Consider the following 25,745-nt stretch of genomic DNA (forward strand, 5'->3'; position numbering starts at 1 on the left):
TTTGGGGGAAGATTTTTGATGACTGGTTTTTTGGTGTGTTTTTTTTTTTTTTTTGCCTCCAGGGTTATTGCTGGGGCTCGAAATCCGCTGCTCCTGGAGGCCACTTTTCTCATTCTGTTTTCCTTGTTGTTCTATCTTACTGTGGTTATTATTGTTGTTGTTATTGATGTCATCGTCGTTGTTGTTGGACAGGACAGAGAGAAATGGAGAGAGGAGGGGAAGACAGGGAGGGGGAGACAAAGACAGACACCTGCAGACCTGCTTCACCGCCGTGATGTGACACCCCCCCCCCCCCCGGCAGGTGAGGAGCCGGGGTCCTTAAGCCGGTTCATGGTCTTTGAGCCACGTGCGCTTAACCCACCGCGCTACCGCCCTGCTCCCTGACTGATTCATTCCCGACTCTAGTGACTGGCTTGTTTAAGCTAACTACAGCCTCTCGGGTTAGGTTTGGCAGGTGGTGTGGTTCTAGAAATGCATCCGTCTGTTCTAAGGTGTCCAGTTTCTTTGCATAGACATGTTCATATTAGTCACGTATGGGTCTTTGAACCTCCCCACCCCCAGATGTAATTTCATCCCTCTCACTTCTGATTGCTTTTAATCATAGCTTTCTCTCTTTCTCAGTCTAGCCATTGTTTTATCTGTTTCATTTATCTTCTAAAGAACCAGCTCTTGGATTCATTAATCATTTGGATTATCTGTTCCATTAATTCAAAAAAGTGCTTACATACAAGCACACAGTCCCGGAAGGAGGAGGGGCATCGCACGAATGAGGTGAGAGACACGTCAGCTGCTTCAAGAGCAGGAGAGAGGCAACTCTGCTTTCTCTCTGCTGAGCTTTTGTTTTTCCTATGTTTTTCACTCGGATACAATATGCGTCAGTTCATTATTTTTGGAGAGTTTTTTGCACACCTGCTTACCATAAAATTCATTTCTTTATTTTAGCAGTTAATAATATAAACTCTTACTGTTACCTACTATCTGTAAATTATAACCTATTTTCTTGAGCAAGCTTCTTGGAATACCATGAGTTTTCTATAAAGCATCTATTGTTTCTAAAAGGTCAGTTTCTACAAAGCAAATGACCTTGTTTATAGCATTTCCATTAATATCTCTATTTATGAACTCTTCTGTCTCAGGCAAGTGGTAGATGCCACATCCCTGCCTTTGATAGTATTTATTAACCTGCCTGATGGATGGTAGCAATTTTCTGTTGCAGGAAAGCAAACACCAAGGGGGATGGGACCTTGCTAGTCTATTCATAAATGGCAGCTTATTAACCTCAACCCCTTTGCCCTTAATGTCTAACCACATGACCACAGCCTTCATCAGAGATGCCTGTGAATGGAAGAGGAGGTCGGTAGGTGGGGGTGATAGGTATGGGCCCTTATACTTTCGGGGAGACCACGATCTACCACGGCTTCTACAAGCCACCCAAGGCGGCCCTTGTGCCGTGGGAAGAACCCCTGACCTTCTGTGCCGGGGCTGTGGGTACCAGGGTGCCAATGAGGGCAAGCAACTCCCTCACAGTCAGCTTATCTGATAATCGGCCAACTGTCGTGTTTCGAACCTCTTCAGTAAAATTACATATCTTGGTACAATAATTCTCCATATCCGTACTTGGTGAGTCCCCGGGTTTTCGGTGACATCAGTCCTTCCCCAGGGAATTTTTCTCAGGGCCCCAGGTGAAATTTGGTAAGATCCAATAAATCCAGCGATTTGCAGAAGTACAAGCAAAAGGCCAAGTGGCTTCGGTTCAGTCCAGGAACACTCGCTTTGTGGAGTTCCTCACCATGCTCGGACTTTGTCAGACAGCAGGTGTGACATCACCTTCACCAGTGTCAGACTCAAAGACAAAAGTCCGGTGGAGGGTAGATAGCATAATGGTTATGCAAAGAGACTCTCATACCTGAGGCTCCAAAGTCTCAGGTTCAATCCCCCTGCACCATCAAAAGCCAGAGCTGAGCAGTGCTCTGGTTTAAAAAAAAAAAAAAAGACAAAAGTCTTCAAAACAGTTAGAGATAAGAAGCTTAAAACTTACAACACCCACAAGGTGGTCAGCAGATTCCTCAGCAGAAACATTACAGGCTTGGGGAGTGGATGATACACTGAAGCCGGTGCACACATTACAGTGCGCAAGGATCCGGGTTCGAGCCCGCGGTTCCCACCTGCAGGGGAAACTTCGCAAGCGGTGAAGCAGGGCTGCAGGTCTCTCTCTGTCTCTTTCCCTAGTTCCCTCTCCCCTCAATTTCTGGCTGATAATAACAGAAAAATTCAAAAAGGCAAAAGAAAAATCTTGGCCCATCAAGAATCCTGTGGCCAGCTAACTATCCCTGTGGACATGAAGTTCTTCGGATCAAAGCCGAGGAGGGAATTCAGCACCACCTCCTTGGCCTGTGAGAAAGGAGTTCCTTAAGTGGGTGCGAATGGTCCTTACCCGGCAAAGAAGACACGGAAATAGACAACAGGCTAGTGCAGAGTTAAAATTAAGATGACCCAGAAACGTAATGTGGTGTCACTGTACCCAGTGAACTCTACCGTAAAGGTCATTAAAACTTAACTGTCCCCGCCTACTTCATCCATACACAGCAAAGAAAGGGGTCGCTGTGACGGCATATACAAAATGCGGGTAAGGTAAAAGGGTCGATTCTAAGTCACCAACGCAAAAGTTTCATGCAAGCAACACTGGAACGCAGATCAATGGGATAGAGAGAGTTAAGAATCCAGAAATCAAACTTCATAAAGATGGACAGTTTGGGAGTCGGGTGGTAGCTCAGTGGGTTAAGTGCAGGTGGTGCAAAGCACAAGGACTGACTTAAGATCCCGGTTCGAGCCCCCCGGCTCTCCACCTGCAGGGGAGTCGCTTCACAGGTGGTGAAGCAGGTCTGCCTGCAGGTGTCTGTCTTTCTCTCCCCCTCTCTGTCTTCCCTCCTTTCTCTCTGTTCTATCCAACAGCAACGACATCAATAACAACAACAATAATAACTACAACAATAAAACAACAAGGGCAACAAAAGGGAATAAATAAATAAATGAATATTAAAAAAAAAGAGATGGACAGTTAACCTTCAATGAAGGAGTTCAGAGACTAAATTGGAGACAGTGTCTTCAGCAAATGGTGCTGAACAAACCGGACAGCTTCGTGTGAAAGAATGAGACTGGGTCGCCACCTCACACCACCAACCCCAGCTAACTTCAGATACACCAAAGACTCGGGTATAAAACCCCAAGCCACAAAATACATGGGCAAGAACAGGCAGGACACTACAGGACACTGACTTCAGGAAGAGGGATCTGGAGACTCCCTCCGCTCCAACAGCAAGGTGCAGACAGGAATGCAAAGATAAATGCATAGGTCTACATTAGATTAAAAAGCTGCTCCTCAGCAAAGGAAACCCTCTCACCAAAGCAAAAAGCACCTCCCTGAGGAGAAAACGTTCCCACAACACACACAGGGTAAAAGGCCAATGTCCAAGATACACGAAGACCTTGCCCAATCCAGTAAGAAAGCAGTGACCCTACCGGAAAACCGGGAGCGCGCTGCATGGGGGCTTCACCAAAGAGGGTACATACTAAGACCCTCAAGGCAGTATCAGAGACCGCAGTGAGAGAGCAGCTTAGGGGCCTGGCTGGCACACCAGCTTGAGGGCCTGTATTTCCAAGTGCCCGGAGCCAGGTTCCAGCCCCCTCCCCTTGCTCCCCACCTGGAAGGGGGACTTGAGGAGAGGTGAAGCCGGTCTGCAGGTGTCCCTCTTTCTCTCTCCCCCTCCCTCTCTCAATGTCTGTCTTAGCAAATAAAATAAAATACAAAGAAGGGGGAAATGGCCGCTGGGAGCAATGCCGCCGTCATAGTCTTGGTGGCAATTAAAAGAAAGAGGGAAAAGAAAGAAACCACCTCACACCTGTGAGAATGGCATGGAGAAGGCGCCGCACAGCAAATGCTGGGGAGGCTGTGGAGAAGAGGGGAGCATTATCCACAGCTGGTGGGAAAGAAAACCATTGGGGAGGCCTCAGAAAATAACAACAGGGTGTGAGGTGGGCCAGTGGGTAAAGCAGTGGGCTGGCAGGCACGGGGTCCCGAGCTCCATCCCCAGCATCCATGTGCCGGAAGGATGCCCTGCCTCTCTCCCTCTCTCTCATTAACGAATAAATCAATCTTTAAAACAAATGAGGCCATCAGGACCTTAACATCAAAGATGTATTTGGAGCAAGTAAAACTTAAAAACTGAATGAATGGGAGTACTTCAAATTGAAAAGTTTTTACACCTTGGAAGGAAATTCCACAAGGGTCAGGGCCAGGCAGTGGCGCTCTGGGTTAAGTGCACATAGTAGGGTGCGAAGGACCCACACAAGGATCTTTGACAAAGGTGCCCAGACTATTAAATGGGGAAAGGGGCGTCTCTTTAACCAGTGGTGCACTCCGGATCCACTGCTCCTGGAGCTTATTTTTTTCCCTTTTGTTGCCCTTGTTGTCGTTGTTATTGCCGTCATTGTTGTTGGATAGGACAGAGAGCAATCGAGAGAGGAGGGGAAGACAGAGGGGGAGAGAAAGACAGACACCTGCAGACCTGCTTCAGGGCTTGTGAAGCGACCTCCCGCAGGTGGGGAGCGGGGGCTCGAACTGGGATCCTTATGCAGGTCCGTACGCATCGCGCCATGTGCGCTGCTGCCTGGCCCCCTGGCCCCCTTTCTCTCTCCCTATCTTCCCCGCTCCTCTCAATCTCTCTCCGTCCTATCCAAAAGACCAAAAAAAAAAGCCACAGGAGCAGTGGATCCATAGTACAGGCACCAAGCCCCAGCGATAACCATGGAGGGGGGGAAAATGCCACAGGGCCAAAGGGCAACCCAGTAATTGGGAGAAGAAACGCGCACACCACATGACTGCCAAAGGACAACAAACATATAAAAATCATACAGCTAAAAAACTAAACTAAAATAAAATAAAGACCCATGTGACCCAATACAAGGAAAAGAAATGACTAGACAGTTTTCTGAAGAAGACACACAATTGAGTCGGCCGGTATCACAGCGGGTTATGCTCTCATGGCGCAAAGTGCTAAAGACAGGCGCAAGGATCCCGTTTGAGCACCTGCAGGGGCGTCGCTTCACAGGCGGTGAAGCAGGTCTGCAGGTGTCTGTCTTTCTCTCCCCCTCTCTGTCTTCCCCTCCTCTCTCCATTTCTCTCTGTCCTATCCAACAACGATGATATCAATAACAATAATAACTACAATAATAAAACAACAAGGGCAACAAAAGGGAATAAATATAAATAAATAAATAAATAAATATTAAAAAATTAAAAAAGAAGACACACACAATTGGCCCACAGACACGGAAACCCTCTACTTCTTATTAGAGAAATGCAGATTAAAAGGACAGTGAGACCAGGCGCACCCGGCCATGCACTCACATTACAGTGCTCAAGGACCCAAGGTCGAGCCCCCGGTCCCCAACTGCAAGGGAAACCTTCATGAGTGGTGAAGCAGGGCTCAGGTGTCTCACTGTCTCTCTCCCTCCCCCTTCTCAATTTCTCTGTCTCTATCCAATAATGAATAAACATTTTTTTTTAAAGAAAAAACAATGAGACTACCTCACGCCTGAGAGAACGGCCTATGTCAACAAAACTGGACACGTCAAGTACTGTGAGGATACGGACAAAAGGGACTCTGTCTCTGTGGATGGGAATGCAAACTGTGCCACCCTGCGGAAAGCAGGGTGCAGTCTTTCACCCCCCCAAAAAAGGACCCCCAAGCATCAAATGGAGAAAGTAGTCTCTGCAGCAAATGGTGCTGAGAAAGCTGGGTTGACAGCGCCACCTACAAATTTAACGCTATCCCCACCAAGATCCCAACCACATTGTTTAGGAGAACAGAATAAATGCCACAAATGTTTATCTGGAGCCAGAAAAGACCTAGAATTGCCAAAACAATCTTGAGAAGAAAGAACAGAACTGGAGCCATCACACTCCCAGATCTCAAATTGTACTATAGGGCCACTGTCATCAAAACTGCTTGGTACTGGAAAAAAAGAAAATAGAATAGAATAGAAAAATACAAAATATAAGATCAGAAGAGAAAACACTAAGTAGAACTTGGAATGGAGTTGGTGTGCCGCACCAAAGTAAAAGACTCTGGGGACGGGGTGAGGGTTTTTGTCCTGGAACATCATGGCAGAGGAGGACCTAGTGGGGGTTGAATTGAAACACACAGAAGAATGAAACTGAACCACTTTATTTTACCAAACACAAAAGTGAATTCCAAGTGGATCAAGGACTTGGAGGTTAGACCAGAAACTATCAGATACTTAGAGGAAAATATTGGCAGATCTCTTTTTTGCATAAATTTTAAAGACATCTTCAATGAAATGAATCCAATTACAAAGAAGACTAAGGCAAGTATAAACCTATGGGACTAGAGAGGGTGTGGGGTCAAAGGAACCCTCCTACACTGCTGGTGGGAATGTCAGTTGGTCCAACCTCTGTGGAGAGCAGTCTGGAGAATTCTCAGAAGGCTAGAAATGGACCTACCCTATGCTCCTGCAATTCCTCTCCTGGGGATAGATCCTAAGGAACCGAACACACCCATCCAAAAAGATCTGTATACACATATGTTCACAGCAGCACAATTTGTAATAACCAAAACCTGGAAGCAACCCAGGTGGCCAACAACATATGAGTGGCTGAGCAAGTTGTGGTCTAGATACACAATGGAATACTACTCAGCTATTAAAACTGGTGAATTCATCATTTTCAGCCCATCTTGAATGGAGTTTGAAGAAATCATGTTAAGTGAAATAAGTCAGAAACAGAAGGATGAATATGGGATGATCTCACTCTCAGGCAGAAGTTGAAATACAAGATCAGAAGAGAAAACACAAGTAGAACCTGAACTGGAGTTGGTGTATTGCACCAAAGTAAAGGACTCTGGGGTGGGTGGTGGGGAGAGCACAGGTCCAAAAAGATGACAGAGGACCTAGTGGGGGTTGTATTGTTATGTGGAAAACATGCATAACATTGTACATGTTATGCATGTACAATCTATTGTTATTTACTGTTCAATGTAAAACATTAATCTCCTAATAAAGAAATTTAAAAAAAAAAGCTGGGTTGAAACGTGCAGAAGAATGAAACTGGACCAGCGCAATACAGCACACAGCAAAGTAAGCTCTCCATGGATCCAAGATTTGGAGATTAGGCCAGGAACTTAAATACTTAGAGGAAACCATTGGCACAACTCTCTTCAAAGTGAGCTTTAAAAATACCTTCGACAACTCATGTTCAATTGCAAGCAAAAACAGAAACAAAAAAAGAAATTAAAAAAAGGGGGGGTCTGGGTGGTAGCACAGCCGGTTAATTGCACATGGCTTGAAGAACCAGGACCAGCTCTTAAGGATCATGGTTAAAACCCCATCTCCCCACCTACAGGGGTTGCTTCACAGGCAGTGAAGCAGGTCTGCAGGTGTCTACCTTTCTCCCTCATTGTCTTCCCCTCCTCTCTCCATCTCTCTCTATCCTATCAAAAAACATATGGAAAAAATGGTCACAGGACCAGTGGATTCATAGCACTGGCACTGAGTTCCAGTGATAACCCTGGAGGCAAACAAAAAAAGAAGAGCCAGAAACACCACGAGGTGGAGAGGCTGTGGGGAAAGGGCCCTCCCACGTCGCTGGTGGGAATAGAAACTGGCCGAGCCCTGCAGAAAACTGTCTGGGACTCATCAGAACTCTAGAAATGCACCTACCCACCCCTAGGACCTGGCAGTTTCTCTCCTGGGGACCTATTTCTCTACAGGAAAGCACCGCAGCTAGGCAGAGACAGCTCTGCACACCTGTTGGGAACGTCTAGTACCACCTGCACATGTTGATATTCGTTTTTAAAAATATTTATTTATTTATTGTCCCTTTTGTTGCCCTTATTGTGTTTTTTTTTTAATTGTTGTAGTTATTGATGTCATCGTTGATAGGACAGAGAGAAATGGAGAGAGGAGGGGAAGACAGAGAGGGGGAGAGAAAGACAGACACCCGCAGACCTGCTTCACCGCCTGTGAAGCGACGCCCCTGCAGGTGGGGAGCCGGGGGCTCGAACCCGGGTCCTTCCGCTGGTCCTTGCGCTTTGCGCCACGTGCGCTCAACCCGCTGCGCCACCGCCCGACTCCCGCATGTTGATATTCTGTGTTGACCCGAGCACAAACTAATCTGGCCTTGGGCCTTTGCTACTCTTGTACTGTCTCTTTCAGGAAACGCTGCCAGACAGACAGACAGGCAGGCAGGCAGGACACAGCAGGCAGGAGCAGCCCGGTCCACTCCCTCGCCGCGGGGCCTCTGCAACTCCGCGGGTGCGGGGTCACTGGCAGACTCCGCTCACTCACAGGGGCTCAGCACCCTGTCTCTGGTTGCCAGCAAGGGACCCGGGGGCCGTGGGCCCAGCGCTCCCTCTAGCGGTCGGGACCGGAAAGGCAGCTCACTGCACCCAGGGAAAAGCTCGGGGGCGGTTTGGGCTCCAGCCAGCCTGCTCCAGAGACAAGATCAGGCCAGCCGGGCAGCCAGGCTCAGAGGGCCCGGCCCGCCCCCGCCCTCCCTCGGTGCCCAGGCTCCAGGTGGGCACCTGCCCCCTCCCCTCGGGCCTGCCCCTGTGCAGAGCCAGGCTCGACCTGCTCGGCTGACCCACGGGCCGCGTCTTGGCCTCTCGCTCGCTTGCTCGCCCTGCAAGGCCACGAGGGCCTGCGGATACTGACCCTCAGTCTGATCCAGGGGTTGAGTCCAGGACTGAGAAACCTTTCAGAGAACGGGACAGTCTGAAGGCGGCATGTCAACAGGAAAATCTCAAGTCTTCTTTTTTTAAGGAACTCTTAGAATGTGAGATAATAATGGTTCATAAGTAGTAGAAAAAGCCTTAAATTTGTCATTTTTTAAAATATTTATTCCCTTTATTTATTTATTTATTTATTCCCTTTTGTTGCCCTAGTTGTTTTATTGTTGTAGTCATTATTGTTGTTGATGTCGTCGATGTTGGATAGGACAGAGAGAGGAGGGGAAGACAGAGAGGGAGAGAGAAAAGACAGACACCTGCAGACCTGCTTCACCGCCAGTGAAGCGACTCCCCTACTGGTGGGGAGCCGGGGGCTCGAACTGGTATCCTTCTGCCGGTCCTTGCGCTTTGCGCCACCTGCGCTTAACCCGCTGCGCTACCGCCCGACTCCCAAAAGCCTTAAATTTGAAAGAAGCTTATTGGGCGTAGTAATTGGGTGAAAAAGCTGAATTAGATAAAACTGAAGATGTATCATAATTATGAAGATTGAAAGAATATTTTTTCTTCCTTTTTATATTATCTTATTTTTGCCTCGGGGGTTATCGCTGGGGTTCGTGCCTGCATTACAAACCCACTGCTCCCGGAGGCCATTGTTCCCACTTTGTTGCCCTTGTTGGATAGGACAGAGAGAAACCAAGGGAGGAGGGGGAAAGACAGACAGCTGCAGAGCTGCTTCACTGCCTGTGAAGCGACTGTCCTGCAGGTGGGGAGCCTGGGGCTCGAACAGGGATCCTTAGGCTGGTCCTTGAGCTTTGCACCATGTATGCTTATCCCGCTGCGCTACTGCCAACCCCCTATTTATTTATTTATTTTTAAGCAGAGCACTGCTCAGCTCTGGTTTATGGTGGTGCAGGGGATTGAACCTGGGACTTTGAAGTCTCTTTGCATAACCATTATGCTATCTACCCCCTGCCGGAATATTTATTTATTTATTTAAAATTTATTAATGAGAAAGAGAGAAAGAACCAGACATCACTCTGGTACATGTGCTGCCGGGGATTGAACTTGGGACCTCATGCTTCAGAGTCCAATACTTTATCCACTGCGCCACCTCCCAAACCACTGGAATATTTATTTCTTCAAAGAAAGGCTTACGACAGGAGTCCGCAGTGCTCAAAGGACATCATTTTGTTGTAATATTAGAGAGAAAAGGAGTCCCCTCATTTAAAGTAGTAGAAATGGAACTTTTGACTATTACATATGGTTTTTTGAATGAATGGTCCACTCTATTCACTGCCACTGCTTGATAGCTTCTTAATGTTGCCTTCATAATGGATTTTAAAATTCAGAAATATTTAACAGCTCTCATTTAAAAACGAAACCAGATTTTTTGAAATTAGATGGTGACATAAATTCGATGCATTTTTATTAAAAAGAAGAAGAAAAATGCTAGTGATTTTCCGAGACCTGTAAGGGCTCAGAATCTCAGCATGGCTGCAACGATCAAGGCCTGCCAGAAGCGGGCACCACGCCGACAGTCTCAGAGCAAAGCTGCTTTTCAGTTAGGAAGCAGGTCCCGACAGAAATCAATGTCTACAATCTGGTCAAGTAGTTCGCGTTCGAAGCCAGCAGGAAGATGCTCGGCATGTCACATAGGCTTCCAGTGGCCCGCTCCATGCAGGTGTCAAGCCGCCCCGCAGAGAGAGCCAGTCCTGGGAAAGGGGCTGCGGCCACAGCTCCCCAGCCGGAGCGGACGTGGACCAGAGCCAGAACCAGAGCCAGAACCGTCACGTCGCGGGGGCCCCCTGGCGCCCCCAGGCCTCTCACTCCGTAGAAGACCTCCGGACAGCGGATTGGACTGCAGCCGCAGAGCCGGTTTCAGAGAACAAGCCGGGTGGGTAAGAAGAGAGGCCGCAACAGCTGGGCCACAGGCAGCAGGCCCTGCGGGCCTCTCTGTAGCTCCCTCCCTCCAGCTCCTGTAGGAAAGGCACCAGGTTCTTCCTGTGTGGGGAGGCCTGCGCCCAGCTACCACCCACCTCCCAGAACACTCAGCGTCAGTCTCCTGTGTCCCCAGAGACCCTCTGGACACACAGATTTCAGATTCCTTCAAGACAGACAGATGAGGGCTGTGGGTGCTGGGAACCGGGATTTCTACTAGTCCTGGGCGCGAGGCCCACACGGCTCCCTGTTGTGTCCCCTTCCCCCATGCGGCTGGTTCACAGCTCGCTCACTCCCCACCTGTTGCCCCCCCCACCTGCACTGTGCCCTCTCCCCACTCATCTGACACACCCGGACAGAAGTGTGGCAAAGGGCGGCCACCACCCTTCTTCCTGTTCACTAGTCTGATTCCCAGTGGGAACCGCCTCCTCGCGCACCTAGTGCTCTGCCGGTTGACGTCTGCCTGCCCTCCACGAGGTTCAGAAAGCCGAGGGTCACTGACTCAGGGCCCCGGCTCCGGCCCTGCACACGTGGGCTGGTTTGCACCAGACCTCTGCAGATGGCAGATGGTCCCGAGGTAGTTAGCTGCTTACAGAAATGGCATCCCGGGCGGAGGGGTAGATAGCATAATGGTTATACAAACAGACTCTCTTGCCTGAGGCTCCACAAAGTCCCAGGTTCAATCCTCCGCACCACTGTAAGCCAGAGCTGAACACTGCTCTGGTAAAAGAAAAAAGAAAGAAAGAAAGAGCATCCCCTCTTCATTTCTCTTGCTCTGCTGTTAGACTTTGCTGGCTGGACACTGACTTCTACTTGACCACACTAAGTGGGGGTTTGGATCTTTCCTAGGTGCTGTGTAGCGGGCTACATTATCTAGCTTGAGAGAACAGGAAGCAACCACAGAGTCAGGAAAACAGCGCCCACAAGTCTAGAGGGTGTGCTGCCGTCGCCCTCACTGTGCCTGCCTGCCTGCCTGTCTCGAGAAAAATGGAGACCCAACAGCATGCTTCTAAACAATTCTTGGGTCAAGGAGGAAACTCACGCGTCTGGAAACAAACGAAAGTCTAGGACGTGAGCTGCCAGAATATATATAGCATGGAGAAAAAGCAGTGCCAAGAGGGAACGTCACATCAAGACACAGAGAAAAAGGAGAAGACGTAGTATAACCTCACATCTAAAGGATCTGGAGAAAGAACAAAAGTCGGGACCAGGTGGTGGCCACCTGGCTAAGCACACACTTTACAGTGCCCGAAGACCCAGGTTCAAGTCCCCAGTCCTCCACCACACCAAGGGGTAAGCTTTGCGAGTGGTGAAGCAGTGCTGCAGGTGTCTGTCTCTCTCCTTCTCTATCATTGCCTCCCACCCTGATTTCTGGCTGTCTCTTTGGAATAAATAAAGATAATTAAAAAAAAAACCTTAAAAATATTCCAACCCCTGTGGAGAGCAATCTGGAGACCTCTCAGAAGGCTAGAAGTGGACCTACCGTATGACCCTTCAATTCCTCTCCTGGGGATAGATCCTAAGGCACCAAAGATACCCAGCCACAAAGATCTGTGTATAACTGTGTTCACAGCAGCACAATGTGTAATAGCCAAAACCTGGAGGCAACCCAGGTGTCCAACAACAGATGAGCAGCTGAGCAAGTTGTGGTCTATACACAATGGAATACGGATCACCATAAACCAGAGCTGAGCAGTGTACAGGTCCTGGAAAAGGATGACAGAGGACCTAGTGGGGATTGTATTGTTATGTGGAAAACTGAGAAATGTTATTCATGTACAAACTATTGTATTTACTGTAGACTGTAAAACATTAATCCCCCAATAAAAATAAACCTGGGGGGTCAGGCGGTAGGTAGCGCAGCAGGTTAAGCGCACGTGGCGCAAAGCGCAAGAACCAGCATAAGGGTCCGGGTTCGAGCCCCCAGCTCCCCACCTACAGGGGAGTCCCATTACAGGTGGTGAATCAGGTCTGCAGGTGTCTCTCTTTCTCTCCCCCTCTCTGTCTTCCCCTCTCTCCATTTCTCTCTGTCCTATCCAACAACGCCATCAACAACAACAATAATAATAATCACAACAACGGTAAAACAACAAGGGCAACAAAAGGGGAAAAAAAAAACCTCCAGGAGCAGTGGATTCATGGTGCAGGCACCGAGCCCCAGCAACAACCCTGGAGGCAAATAAATAAATAAACAAACAAACAAACAAACAAACCCGGGAGTCGGGGAGTAATGCAGCAGGTTAAGCGCAGGTGGCGCAAAACGCAAGGACCGGCATAAGGATCCCAGTTCGAGCCCCTGCTTCACCGCCTGCAGGGGAGTCACTTCACAGGCAGCGAAGCAGGGCTGCAGGTGTCTGTCTTTCTCTCCCCGTCTGTCTTCCCCTCCTCTCTCCATTTCTCTCTGTCCTATCCAACAACGCCATCAACAACAACAATAATAATAATCACAACAACGGTAAAACAACAAGGGCAACAAAAGGGGAAAAAAAAAACCTCCAGGAGCAGTGGATTCATGGTGCAGGCACCGAGCCCCAGCAACAACCCTGGAGGCAAATAAATAAATAAACAAACAAACAAACAAACAAACCCGGGAGTCGGGGAGTAATGCAGCAGGTTAAGCGCAGGTGGCGCAAAACGCAAGGACCGGCATAAGGATCCCAGTTCGAGCCCCTGCTTCACCGCCTGCAGGGGAGTCACTTCACAGGCAGCGAAGCAGGGCTGCAGGTGTCTGTCTTTCTCTCCCCGTCTGTCTTCCCCTCCTCTCTCCATTTCTCTCTGTCCTATCCAACAATGATGACATCAACAACAACAATGATAACTACTACAATAAAAACAAGGGCAAAAAAAGGAAATAAAAAAAATAAATAAATGAGTAAACCTAAGTCCCTGCCCTCAAAAAAAAAAAAAAAAAAAAGAAAAGAAAGAAATACTACTCAGCTATTGAAAGTGGTGAGTTCACCTTCCTCACCTCATCTTGGATGGAGCTAATAGAATCTTGTTAAATGAGCTAAGCCAGAAGAGAAGGAAGAAGATGGGATGATCTCACTCATAGACAGATGTTGAAAAACAAGATCATGTTCACAGCAGCACAATGTGTAATAGCCAAAACCTGGAAGCAACCCAGGTGTCCAACAACTGATGAGTGGCCGAGCAAGTTGTGGTCTAGATACACAATGGAATACTACTCAGCTATTAAAAATGGTGAATACACCATGTTCAGCCCATCTTGAATGGAGCTTGAAAAAAATCATGTTAAGTGAAATAAGTCAGAAACAGAAGGATGAATATGGGATGATCTCACTCGCAGGCAGAAGTTGAAAAACAAGATCAGAAGAGAAAACACAATTAAGCGCTGGACTGGAATTGGCGTATTGCATCAAAGTAAAAGACTCTGGGATGGGTGGGTGGGGGGAGAGTACGGGTCCTGGAAAAGGATGACAGAGGACCTAGTGGGGGTTGTATTGTTATGTGGAAAACTGAGAAATGTTATGCATCTACAAACTATTTTACTGGGAGTTGGGCGATAGCGCAGGGTTAAGCGCACGTGGCGCAAAGCGCAAGGACCGGTCACGATCCCAGTTCGAGCCCCTGGCTCCCCACCTGCAGGGGAGTCGCTAAACAAGCGGTGAAGCAGGTCTACAGGTGTCTCTCTGCCTCTCTTCCTCTCTATCTCCCCCTTACAGGTATCTCTCTGTCTCCCTTCCTCTCTATCTTCCCCTTCTCTCTCAAATTCTCTGTCTCTATCCAATAACAAATAAACAAAATTAAAAAAAAAAACTACTTTATTTACTGTCAACTGGAAAACATTAACCCCCCAATAAAGAAATTTTTAAAAAAAGAAAGAAAATAAATGTTGGTTCTTCGAAAGAGTGAACAAAATCGACAAACCTTTAGCCAGACTCAGAAAACAAAAAAGGGAGAAGACCCAAAAAAAAAAAAAAAATCGGATTGTAAATGAAAGAGGAGCTGTCACAACAGACACCACAGAAATTCAACATATCATGCGAGGCTTCTATGAATAACTATGCCACCAAGCTAGAGAACCTGCAAGAAATGGATGGCTTCCTAGATACCCACGAACTTCCAAAATTAAATAAACAGGAACTAGATAACATGAACAGGTCCATCACAACTAATGAAATTGAAACAGTTATCAAAAACCTCCCCAAGAATAAAAGTCCTGGACCAGATGGTTTTACAAATGAATTCTACAAAACTTTCAAGGAACAGTTAATACCTCTACTTTTATTTTATTATTCATTTATTCCCTTTTGTTGCCCTTGTTGTTTTACTGTTGTAATTATTATTGTTGTTATTGATGTTGTCGTCGTTGTTAGATAGGACAGAGAGAAATGGAGAGAGATGGGGAAGACAGAGAGGGAGAGAGACAGACAGACACCTGCAGACCTGCTTCACTGCCTGTGAAGCGACTCCCCTGTAGGTGGAGAGCCGGGAGCTCCAATCGGGATCCTTACTCAAGTCTTTGCACTTGGCGCCGCCTGCGCTTAACACTTAACAGGCTACGCTATTGCCTGACTCCCAATACTTCCACTTTTAAAACTCTTCCAGAATGGGAGACTGGTGGTAGCTGAGCAGGTTAAGCGCACATGGCGCAAAGCACAAGAACCAGCGTAAGGAACCCATTTCGAGCCCCTGCCTCCCCACCTGCAGGGAAGTCGCTTCACAGGCGGTGAAGCAGGTCTGCAGGTGTCTTTCTCTCCCCCTCTCTGTCTTCCCCTCCTCTTTCATTTCTCTCTGTCCAATCTACCAACAACAACTGCAACAAAATGGAAAATAAATAAATACTAAACAAATTAAAAAAAAACTCTTCCAAAAGATTGAAGACACAGGAATACTCCCTTCCAGTTCCTATGCAGCAAACCAGACAGAGACACAACCAAAAAAGAAGACTACAGATCAATATCTCTGATGAACACAGATGCTAAAATACTGAACAAAATTCTAGCCAACCGGATACAGCAGTATGGTAAAAAGATTGTTCATCATGACCAAGTGGGGTTTATCCCAGGCATGTAAGGTCAGTTTAATGTACGTAAATCAATCAGTGTGATACACCACATCAATAAAAGCAGGACCAAAAACCACATAATCATATCAAGAGCTGCAGAGAAAGTCCTTGACAAAAATCCAACATTCCTTTATGATCAAAACACTACAAAAAATGGGAATAGATGGAAAATTCCTGAAGATAGTGGAGTCTATAGATAGCAAGCCTACAGCCAACATCATACTCAATGGTGAGAAACTGGAAGCATTTCCCCTCAGATCAGGTACTAGACAGGGATACCCACTATCACCATTACTATTCAACATAGTGTTGGAAGTTCTTGCCATAGCAATCAGGCAGGAGCAAGGAATTAAAGGCATACAGATTGGAAGAGAAGAAGTCAAACTCTCCCTATTTGCAGACGACATGATAGTATACATAGAAAAACCTAAAGAATCCAGCAAGAAGCTTTTGGAAATCATCAGGCAATATAGTAAGGTGTCAGGCTACAAAATGAACATTCAAAAGTCAGTGGCATTCCTCTATGCAAACACTAAGAAGAAGTTGAAATTCAGAAATCAATTCCTTTTACTATAGCAACAAAAACATTAAAATACCTAGGAATATACCTAAGCAAAGAAGTGAAAGACTTGTATACTGGAAATGATGAGTCACTACTCAAGGAAATTGAAAAAGACACAAAGAAGTGGAAAGATATTCCATGTTCATGGGTTGGAAGAATTAACATCACCAAAATGAATATACTACCCAGAGCCATCTACAGAGTTAACGCTATCTCCATCATGATCCCAACCACATTTTTAGGAGAATAGAACCAATGCTACAAATGTTTATCTGGAACCAGAAAAGACCTAGAATTGACAAAACAATCTTGAGAAGAAAGAACAGAACCGGAGGCATCACACTCCCAGACCTCAAATTGTATTATAGGGCCGTTGTCATCAAAACTGCTTGGTATGGACAATGAATAGACACACTGACCAGTGAGATAGAATTGAGAGCCCAGAAGTGAGCCCCCACACCTAAGGACATCTAATCTTTGACGAAGGTGCCCAGACTATTAAATGGGGGAAGATGAGTCCCTTCAACAAATGGTGCTGGAAAAAATGGGTTGAAACACTCAGAAGAATGAAACCAAACCACTGTATTTCACCAAACATAAAAGTAAATTCTAAGTGGATCAAGGAGTTGGATGTTAGACCAGAAACTATGAGATACTTAGAGGGAAATATTGGCAGAACTCTTTCTGCATAAATTTTAAAGACATCTTCAATGAAACAAATCTAATTAAAGAAGACTAAGGCAAGTATAAACCTATGGGACTACATTAAAGTAAAAAGCTTCTGCACAGCAAAAGAAACCACTACCCAAACCAAGAGACCCCTCACAGAATGGGAGAAGATCTTCACATGCCATACATCAGACAAAAGGCTAATAACCAACAGATATAAAGAGATTGCCAAACTCAACAACAAGAAAACAAATGACCCCATCCAAAAATGGGGGGAGGACTTGGACAGAACTACAGAAGAGATCCAAAAGGCCGAGAAACACACGAAAAAATGCTCCAAGTCTCTGATAGTCAGAGAAATGCAAATAAAACAACCACGAGCTACCACTTCACTCCTGTGAAGAATGTCATATGTCAGAAAAGGTAACAGCAACAAGTGATGGAGAAGTTGTGGGGTCAAAGGAACCCACTTGCACTGCTGGTGGGAATGTCAACTGGTCCAGCCTCTGTGGAGAGCAGTCTGGAGAACTCTCAAAAGGCTAGAAATGGACCTACCCCATGATCCTGCAATTCCTCTCCTGGGGATATAGCCTAAGGAACCCAACACACCCATCCAAAAAGATCTGTGTACACATATGTTCTTGGCAGCACAATTTGTAATAGCCAAAACCTGGAAGCAACCCAGGTGTCCAACAACTGATGAGTGACTGAGCAAGTTGTGGTCTAGATACACAATGGAATACTACTCAGCTATTAAAAATGGTGACTTCACCGTTTTCAGCCCATCTTGGATGGAGCTTGAAGAAATCATGTTAAGTGAAATAAGTCAGGAACAGAAAGATGAATATGGATGATCTCACTTTCAGGAAGAATTTGAAAAACAAGATCAGAAGAGAAAACACAAGTAGAACCTGAACTGGAGTTGGTGTATTGGTGTAAAAGACTCTGGGGTGGGTGGAGGGGAGAGTACAGGTCCAAAAAGGATGACAGCGGACCTAGTGGGGGTTGTATTGTTGTGTTGAAAACTGAGAAATGGGGGCGGGTGGTGGCACACCTGGTTGAGCGCACATGTTACAATTCGCAAGGACCAAGGTTCAAGCCCCCAGTCCCCACTTGCAGGGGGAAAGCTTTGCAAGTGGTGAAGCAGGGCTGCAGGTGTCTCTCTGTCTGTCTCACTCACTATTTACCCCTACCTCCCAATTTCTGGCTGTCTCTAGCCAGTAAATTCATAAAGATAATTAAAAATTAATCATTTTAAATAGATTAAAAAGATAATAAAGATAATTTAAAAAAGAAAACTGAGAAATGTTATCCATATACAAACTATTGTATTTAAAACATGAATCCCCCCAATAAAGAAATATAAAATAAAATAAAATAAAATAAAATAAAATCTGCTTGGTACCAGAAAAAAGAAAATAGAAAGTGGAAAGACTCGGGATAGGGTGAGGGCTTATGTCCTGGAACACGGCAGAGGACGACCTAGTGGGGGTTGAACTGTTATGTGGAAAAATGGAAAATGTTGCACATGTCCAAACTACTGTATTTTACTGTCGACCATAAACCATTAATCCCGCAATAAAGAAATAAAAAAAAAAAAAACTTAGGGGGCCGGGCAGTAGCACAGCAGGCTAAGCACACATGGCGCAGAGTGCAAGGACCCGCGTAAGGATCCCGGTTCGAGCCCCCAGGCTCCCCACTTGCAGGGGGGGAGTCGCTCCACAAGCGGTGAAGCAGGTCTGCAGGTGTCTGTCTTTCTCTCTCATGCTCTGTCATTCCCTCCTCTCTCCATTTTTCTCTCTCTATTTCTCTCTGTCCTATCCAACAATGACGACATCAATGACAACAATAACGACAACAATAAAACAAGGGCAACAAAAGGGAATAAATAAATAAATAAATAAAAATACTCCCTAACACTGGTTATGATATGATGCCAACATCACTCTGATACCAAAAGCTGGCAGAGACGCTACGAGAAAGAGAGACAGAAGCACAGACTAACATTCCTGATGGACAGAAACGCTAAGATCCTCAACAAAATCTTCGCAATGAGACTCAACCCAGTACCGAAATCACTGCGCATCATGGCGCCAGGGCTTTGCTCCAGGCATACAAGGTTGATGGTGCAACACACACTGCTACCTCAGTTCATGGAACCCACCATATCAACAAGAAAACAATCAATGATTATCCCAATCGACAGGCATACAAGGTTGATGGTGCAACACACACTGCTACCTCAGTTCATGGAACCCACCATATCAACAAGAAAACAATCAATGATTATCCCAATCGACGTCAAGAAAACTTGCTGTTTTTTCCCCTTTTTTAGCAGGCCACTGATCAGCTCTGGCTTATGGTGGTGTGGGGGACAGAACCTGGGACTTCGGAGCCACAGGCATGAACCATTCTGCTATCTGTCTCTGGCCCCTCAAGAAGACATTCAACAAGTTTCAACACCTTTTATGATCAAAACATAAAAAGGAAGGGGGTTGGGGGTGGGGTGGTAGCGCAGCGGGTTAAGCGCATGTGGCAGGAAGCGCAAGGACTGGCGTGAGGATCCGGGTTCGAGCCCCGGCTCCTCACCCGCAGGGGAGTCGCTTCACAGGCGGTGAAGCAGGTCTGCAGGTGTCTGTCTTTCTCTCCCCCTCTCTGTCTTCCCCTCCTCTCTCCATTTCTCTCTATCCTATCCAGCAACGATGACATCAATAACTACAACAACAATAAAACAACAAGGGCAACAAAAGGGAAAATAAATAATTTTAAAAAAAAAGGAAGGGGGTTGAGGGCACATTCCTCAATTTAGGAAAGGCTAGATATGACAAACCCACAAGCTGCATCAGATTCAATGGTGACAACTGAAAGCTTTGCTGCGTAGATCAGAGTAAGGCTACTTTGTCCACTATCAACATTACTTTTCAACATAGTCTTGGAACTTGTGGCCAGAAGCATTCAAAAATACATTTAATGAAGCAGCGCAAAGACTGCTACACTGAAGACTATGAGTCACTACGAAAGGAAATTTTTCAAAAGGGGGTGCATAGGACCAGCATAAGGATCCCGGTTCGAGCCCCCGGCTCCCCACCTGCAGGGAATTGAGTCGCTTCACAAGCAGGTCTGCAGGTGTCTTATCTTTCTCTCCCTCTCTCTGTCTTCTCCTCCTCTCTCCATTTCTCTCTGTCCTATGCAACAAAGACATCAATAACAACAATAATAACTACGACAATAAAACAACAAGGGCAACCAAAGGGAATAAATAAATATTTTTAAAAGTATTTAAAAAAAAGAGGACACAACAGAATGAGAAGACATCCCGTACTTGTGGGTGGGAAGGATTGCTAGAATTAAGATGACCACCCCACCCAAAGCAATATACTGGGTCACTGCGACGCCTAGCAAGACTCCAACCAGCTTCTTGACAGGAAAAGAACAGACACTACAGGACTATATGGAAGCACACAGTACCCAAAACCACCACACCGATTGGAAGCAAAAGGGAGCAGGAGTGGGGTCTTCACACTCTCTCACCTCCAACCACCCTGTAGGGTGAGGGTCATCAAAACTGTTTGGTACTAGACCCCAAACTAGCAAGCCAGTAAGCAGTTAACTCATGCCAAGGGAGCCCCGATATGAAATGGAGAAAGGCGTGGCTTTTTTATTTCTTTATTGGGGGATTCATAGTTTTCAGTGGACAGTAAAATAAAATGCACTGGTTTGTACATGCATAACATTTCCACATAGCAATACACTCCCCCCACTAGGTGCTCCTCTGCCATCATGTTGCAGGACCTGAACCCTCCCCCACCCCAGAGTCTTTCACTTTGATGCAGTGCACCAAGAGAAAGTCTTTTCTTTTTTAAATATGTATTCCCTTTTTGCTGCCCTTGTTGTTTTATTGTAGTAGTTATTATTGTTGTCGTCGTTGTTGGATAGGACAGAGAGAAATGGAGAGAGGAGGGGAAGACAGAGAGAGGGGGAGAGAAAGACAGACACCCGCAGACCTGCTTCACCGCCTGGGAAGCGACTCCTCTGCAGGTGGGGAGCCGGGGCTGGAACCCGGATCCTTACGCCGATCTTTGCGCTTAGAGCCACCTGTGCTGAACAGGCTGCGCTGCCGCCCGACTCCCAAGAAAGCCTTTTCAATAGGTGCTGGGAAAACTGGCCAGCTACTCGCAGAGGAATGACACAGGACCGACCACCAATCACTGTGCACAAAGGCAAGCAGAAATGGATCCAAGATTTCGTCGATGTTGGACCAGAACCCATAAATACGTAATTTTGGAGAAAACAGCAGGGGCCGGTGGCGGTGCGCCCGGTTAGGTGCACAGAGCGTGAAGAGCAAGGACCCCAAGGACGAGCACAAGAACCTGGGCATCGGTTCCCCCTAGGACCGGGGTTCTGGCCGCAGGCTCCCCATGCAGGGGGACTCTTCGCAAGCTGGGAAGCAGGTCTCAAGTCTGTCTCTGTCCTTCTCTGTCCCCCCTCCGTCCTGTCCAACAAAACGAAAACTATGGCCTCTGGGCGCAGTGGATTCCTAGTGCTGGCACTGAGCCCCTGGAGGCCAAAACAAACAAACAAACAACCACCCGCAGAACAATACATGATGTCTGCTTCAGAAATTTCTTCAGAGACTCAAGTCTAACAGAACGGAAAGCAAAAGCAAAGGTAAACCAGTGGAACTACATCGACTTGAAAAGCTTCCATACTCCGAGTCAGGCGGTAGTGCGGCGGGCAAAACGCAAGGACCGGCGTGAGGATCCCGGTTCGAGCCCCCTGCTCCCCACCTGCAGGCGAGTCACTTCAGAAGCAGTGAAGCAGGTCTGCAGGTGTCTGTCTTTCTCTCCCCCTCTGTCTTCCCCTGCTCTCTCCATTTCTCTCTGTCCTATTTAACAAAGAAGACATCAATAACAACAATAACTACAATAACAACAATAATAACTACAACAACAATAAAAAACAAGGGCAACAAAAGGAAAAATAAATAAGTAAATATATACATACATATAAAAAAATAACACAAAATCTTCACCAAACAAGCTACTCAGAGGCAAACAGGCACATGAAAAAAATAAATGCTGAAAGCCAGTGATTACCAGAGTAAAGCAAATCAGATAAGAAAGATAGAAACAGGGAGTCTGCGGTAGCACAGTGGGTTAAGCGCACATGGCGCAAAGTGCAAGGACCAGAGTAAAGATCCCGGTTCGAGCCCCCCGCTCCCCACCTGTAGGGGAGTCGCTTCACAGTGAAGCAGGTCTGCAGGAGTCTGTCTTTCTCTCCCCCTCTCTGTCTTCCCCTCCTCTCTCCATTTCTCTCTGCCCTATCCAATAACAAAGACATCAATGACAACAACGACAACCAAAAAAAAAAAAAAAAAAAAAAAAGGAAGAGAAAGAAAAAAAGGGCAAATATATGTAAATATACATAGATGGTGACAGAAATAATAGTTGGCGGTGGGTGTGCGATAGCGCACAGGTCAAGTGCACATGGTGTGGGAGCACAAGAATCTGGGTTCACTGTCTATCTCCCCCTGTCAATTTCTCTCTGTCCTAGCCATCAACAATAACAGCAACAACAATGCAAAAAAGATGGCCTCTCTTAAATTAAAAAAAAAAAAAAATTTAAAAAAAGATGGCCTCTAGGAGCAGGGGATGTCTGGTGCAGGCACTGAGCCCCAGGGATAACCCTGGAGGCAAAAAGTGAAGGAAGGAAGGAAGGAAGGAAGGAAGGAAGGAAGGAAGGAAGGACGGGAGAGTGAACTCATCTGTAATCTTGGGAGAACTACTACAGTTTCTAATGGACAGAATGGGGACACAACTCTGGTGGTGGGAAAGGTGTGGAGTTAGACCCCTGCTATCTTATAATTTTATAAATCAATATTACTAATAAATTTTTTTTAAAAAGCTGATATCAGGATCACCAACAGAAACCACCACATCTCTATGGGAATGATCTACACCCAAAAGAACAGAGACAAGTGCCAGCAAGAATGCAGAGAGAAAAGAACACTTTTCCATAGCTGGTGGGATTCCACCACTGGTCCACCCCCGGTAGGAAACTGTAGCGTCCTCAGGCACTGGACATGAGCCCACCGTACACCTAAGCAGGTCCTCTCCTCAGCACGACCCGAGAGCACCAAGAGACCCTGCGCACACCCAGGTCGGGGCAGTGCGATGGCCGGGTGACGGCCGCAATTTTTCTCTGAATGCAATCACCGTGCCCTGGACGATGTAGGAAGCCCAAGGAAAACTCTGGCCGAGGCAGCCTGATGTCAGTGGGGAGCAAAGCCCCGTCAAGTGCACTGTAGCTGGAAACTTCATTTCACAGTCCCGGGGGCAGGCCGAGAAAGGCCCCTTCTGGCACGTGCTGAGTCTCCCCGAACGAAGGCTGGCTTTTGTAAGCTGTGGTCCTGAACCTCCATCATGTGGTCGATCTCGGCTAAACCACTAAACCACGCTTACCCGGGACACAGCACTATCCGGCACTGTGCGTTTCAACGGCTCAAGTGTTGTTTGGAAGCCGCTCGCTTGCACTGAGTGTGTCTGGTGTGATGGAGGTGTGTGCTGGCCTCACACAAGGGACTGGGCACAGCACCCACTGGAAGAGTTTGTGGAGAATGAATGGTGCGATGTGTGTGACTATGGGTCTGCGTGTGTGTGTGTGTATGTGTGACTGTGTGTCTGCAGGTGGGTGTGTTGGAAGCGTGGGTTTGAGTCCCACACCAGCCAGGGCACCGCAGGCCGCTCTCCCGACTCCACAGCAGAGCCGGGCGAAAGCATGGACCCGGCATCACGTTCAGTGAAACCGGGAAGGATGAGAAAGACAAAGACCGGGAGGCTTGGAGCACGTGAACAAAATGCCCGTCGCAAGCGGAGGGGTCACCAAGCACCAAGGCCACGTGATAAGCCAGGAGGGAAAACAACAACAACAACAACAAACAAACAAACCCAGACAGATAGGAGCTTAAGGAGTTGGTAGAACTGGTTATAGAAGAAGGGAAAAAAAAGTAGGAGGTGGGCGGTAGCGCAGCGGGATAAGCGCACGTGGGGCGAAGCACAAGGCCCAGGGCAAGGATCTGGGTTCCAGCCCCCAGCTTCCCGCCTGCAGGGGGGTCGCTTCACAATCGGTGAGGCAGGTGTGCAGGTGTGCAGGTGTCTTTCCTCCTCTGTCTTCCCCTCCTCTCTCCATTTCTCTCTGTTCTATCCAAGGACAACAGCAGTAACAACAATAACAAGGGCAACAAAAATGGGATAAAATGGCCTCCAGGAACAGTGGATTCGTAGTGCAGGCACCGAGGCACAGTGATAACCCTGGAGCAAAAAAAAAAAAAAAAAAAAGAGAAGAGAAAAAAAAAAAAGTTTGGCGCTCCGCCACCCCCACACACACACACACACACTTTTGCGATGGGTGCAGGGAGGAGCTGCTGTCCTCATCCTGTGAACCACGAGTCCCCCAGCTCCCAGGCTGAGACCCTGCACTCGCTCCTTAAAGTGCCCGAGCCACTCAGGTCACAGAAGGTGCTTCCCGCACAGGGGAGGAAGGGTGCGGGGCCACCCTTGCGGGAACCACTCACCTGGTCCGATCCAACTCCACGCGGGCACAGGAAACGCGCTCTGCCCGCAACCGGTGTGGGGGTCCCAGCAGGATCTGCAGCAGGTCTGCCCCGTCTTCAAGGGTGTTCGGTGCTAAGTGCCCCGCCAATGGGCAAAGGCCCTCTCCACACTTTGACTGCGTCCAGGGGGAGTCTCTCAGAAAAGAGGCCACTGCGCCGAATGCCTCAGTAGCCCAAGTGAGCCACCCCGACTCAGTCCGGGGTCTGAGAAAGGAACCTTCAGGCTTCCCATCGGCAAGGGCACCCTGGCATCCTGAAGGGGAGCACTGGCAGCCCTTTGCCCGGGAGAGGCAGCTCTGGCCTGAGACGACCCCAGAAAGCCACGTGGCTGGAGCCTGCGACCTTAGCCCAGCCTCCCGCCTGGGCACAGAGTGGCTGCAGACCCCGAGCCCGCCCCGCCCGCCCCGCCCCCGGCTGGAGCATGCTCACAAGACACCAGCCGCCCACCCCGACCCTCTTTCCCAGGCCGACTGCTCCCCCCACGCCTGTGCACTGCGGTACCTGCGCCCCGGCTGGTTCCCGCCACCTGCCGCACATGCGCACAGCGGACTCAGGGCGCGCCGCCCTGCCCAGACCCCACACCGGCTTTCTGCCCGATCACCACCCAGGCCGGGAGCAGGGGTCGGGGACCCAGGGCCAGATCTGCTGTGTGGGGCCTGGGAGCAGAGAGGCGGGAAGGAACCCAACATCAGCCGGCGCACAGCCGGGGAGGCAGATGCAGATGCCCTGGGCCCCAGCCAGCCCAGGTGGGCGTGGCCCCTCAGTCCCCTGGTCCCACCTCCAGACCCTCCCCCAACCCCCACCTTCCTTCCTGACTCCCACCCAGTGTGAGCTCAGTTCCTAGCCTCTGCTTCCAGAAAGCCCGCCCTGCGGAGCTGGGGCTGCAGGAGGGCAGAGCTTGGGCTCCACAGCCTGAGGGCGCCCTCTGTGCTCACTGCAGCGCGCGGTGGGGGGCGGGGGGTGTCCCCTGTGCTCACTGCAGCCTGGGGGAGCGTGCCCCCTGCAGCCTGAGGCCTGGCCCTCTGTTCCTTGTCACTTGTGCCACCTACCTACCCTGAGGCTCTGCTCAGGCTGGAGAGGTAAGACCTGTGGGCACACAGAGACCCACATGTCAACAGGTTCTGCCCAGCCCAGGCTCCAAACACAGGTTGGCTGGGCTTCTTCCTATAAGCCGAAGAGAGATTTACAAGA

General features: G+C 48.1%; 1 long non-coding RNA gene across 1 annotated transcript in view; it reads right to left on the reverse strand.

Annotated features, from left to right (window-relative positions):
- Positions 1-24,832, reverse strand: part of LOC132535803 (uncharacterized) — a 71,103-nt gene extending 46,271 nt beyond the window's left edge. The window contains exon 1 of the long non-coding RNA XR_009547526.1: positions 24,516-24,832. This is a non-coding gene — a long non-coding RNA (uncharacterized LOC132535803). The remainder of the gene's footprint in view (positions 1-24,515) is intronic.
- Between the last annotated feature and the right edge of the window lie 913 nt (positions 24,833-25,745).

This window comes from Erinaceus europaeus, chromosome X, assembly GCF_950295315.1.
Source record: "Erinaceus europaeus chromosome X, mEriEur2.1, whole genome shotgun sequence".
Classification (NCBI taxonomy): domain Eukaryota; kingdom Metazoa; phylum Chordata; class Mammalia; order Eulipotyphla; family Erinaceidae; genus Erinaceus; species Erinaceus europaeus.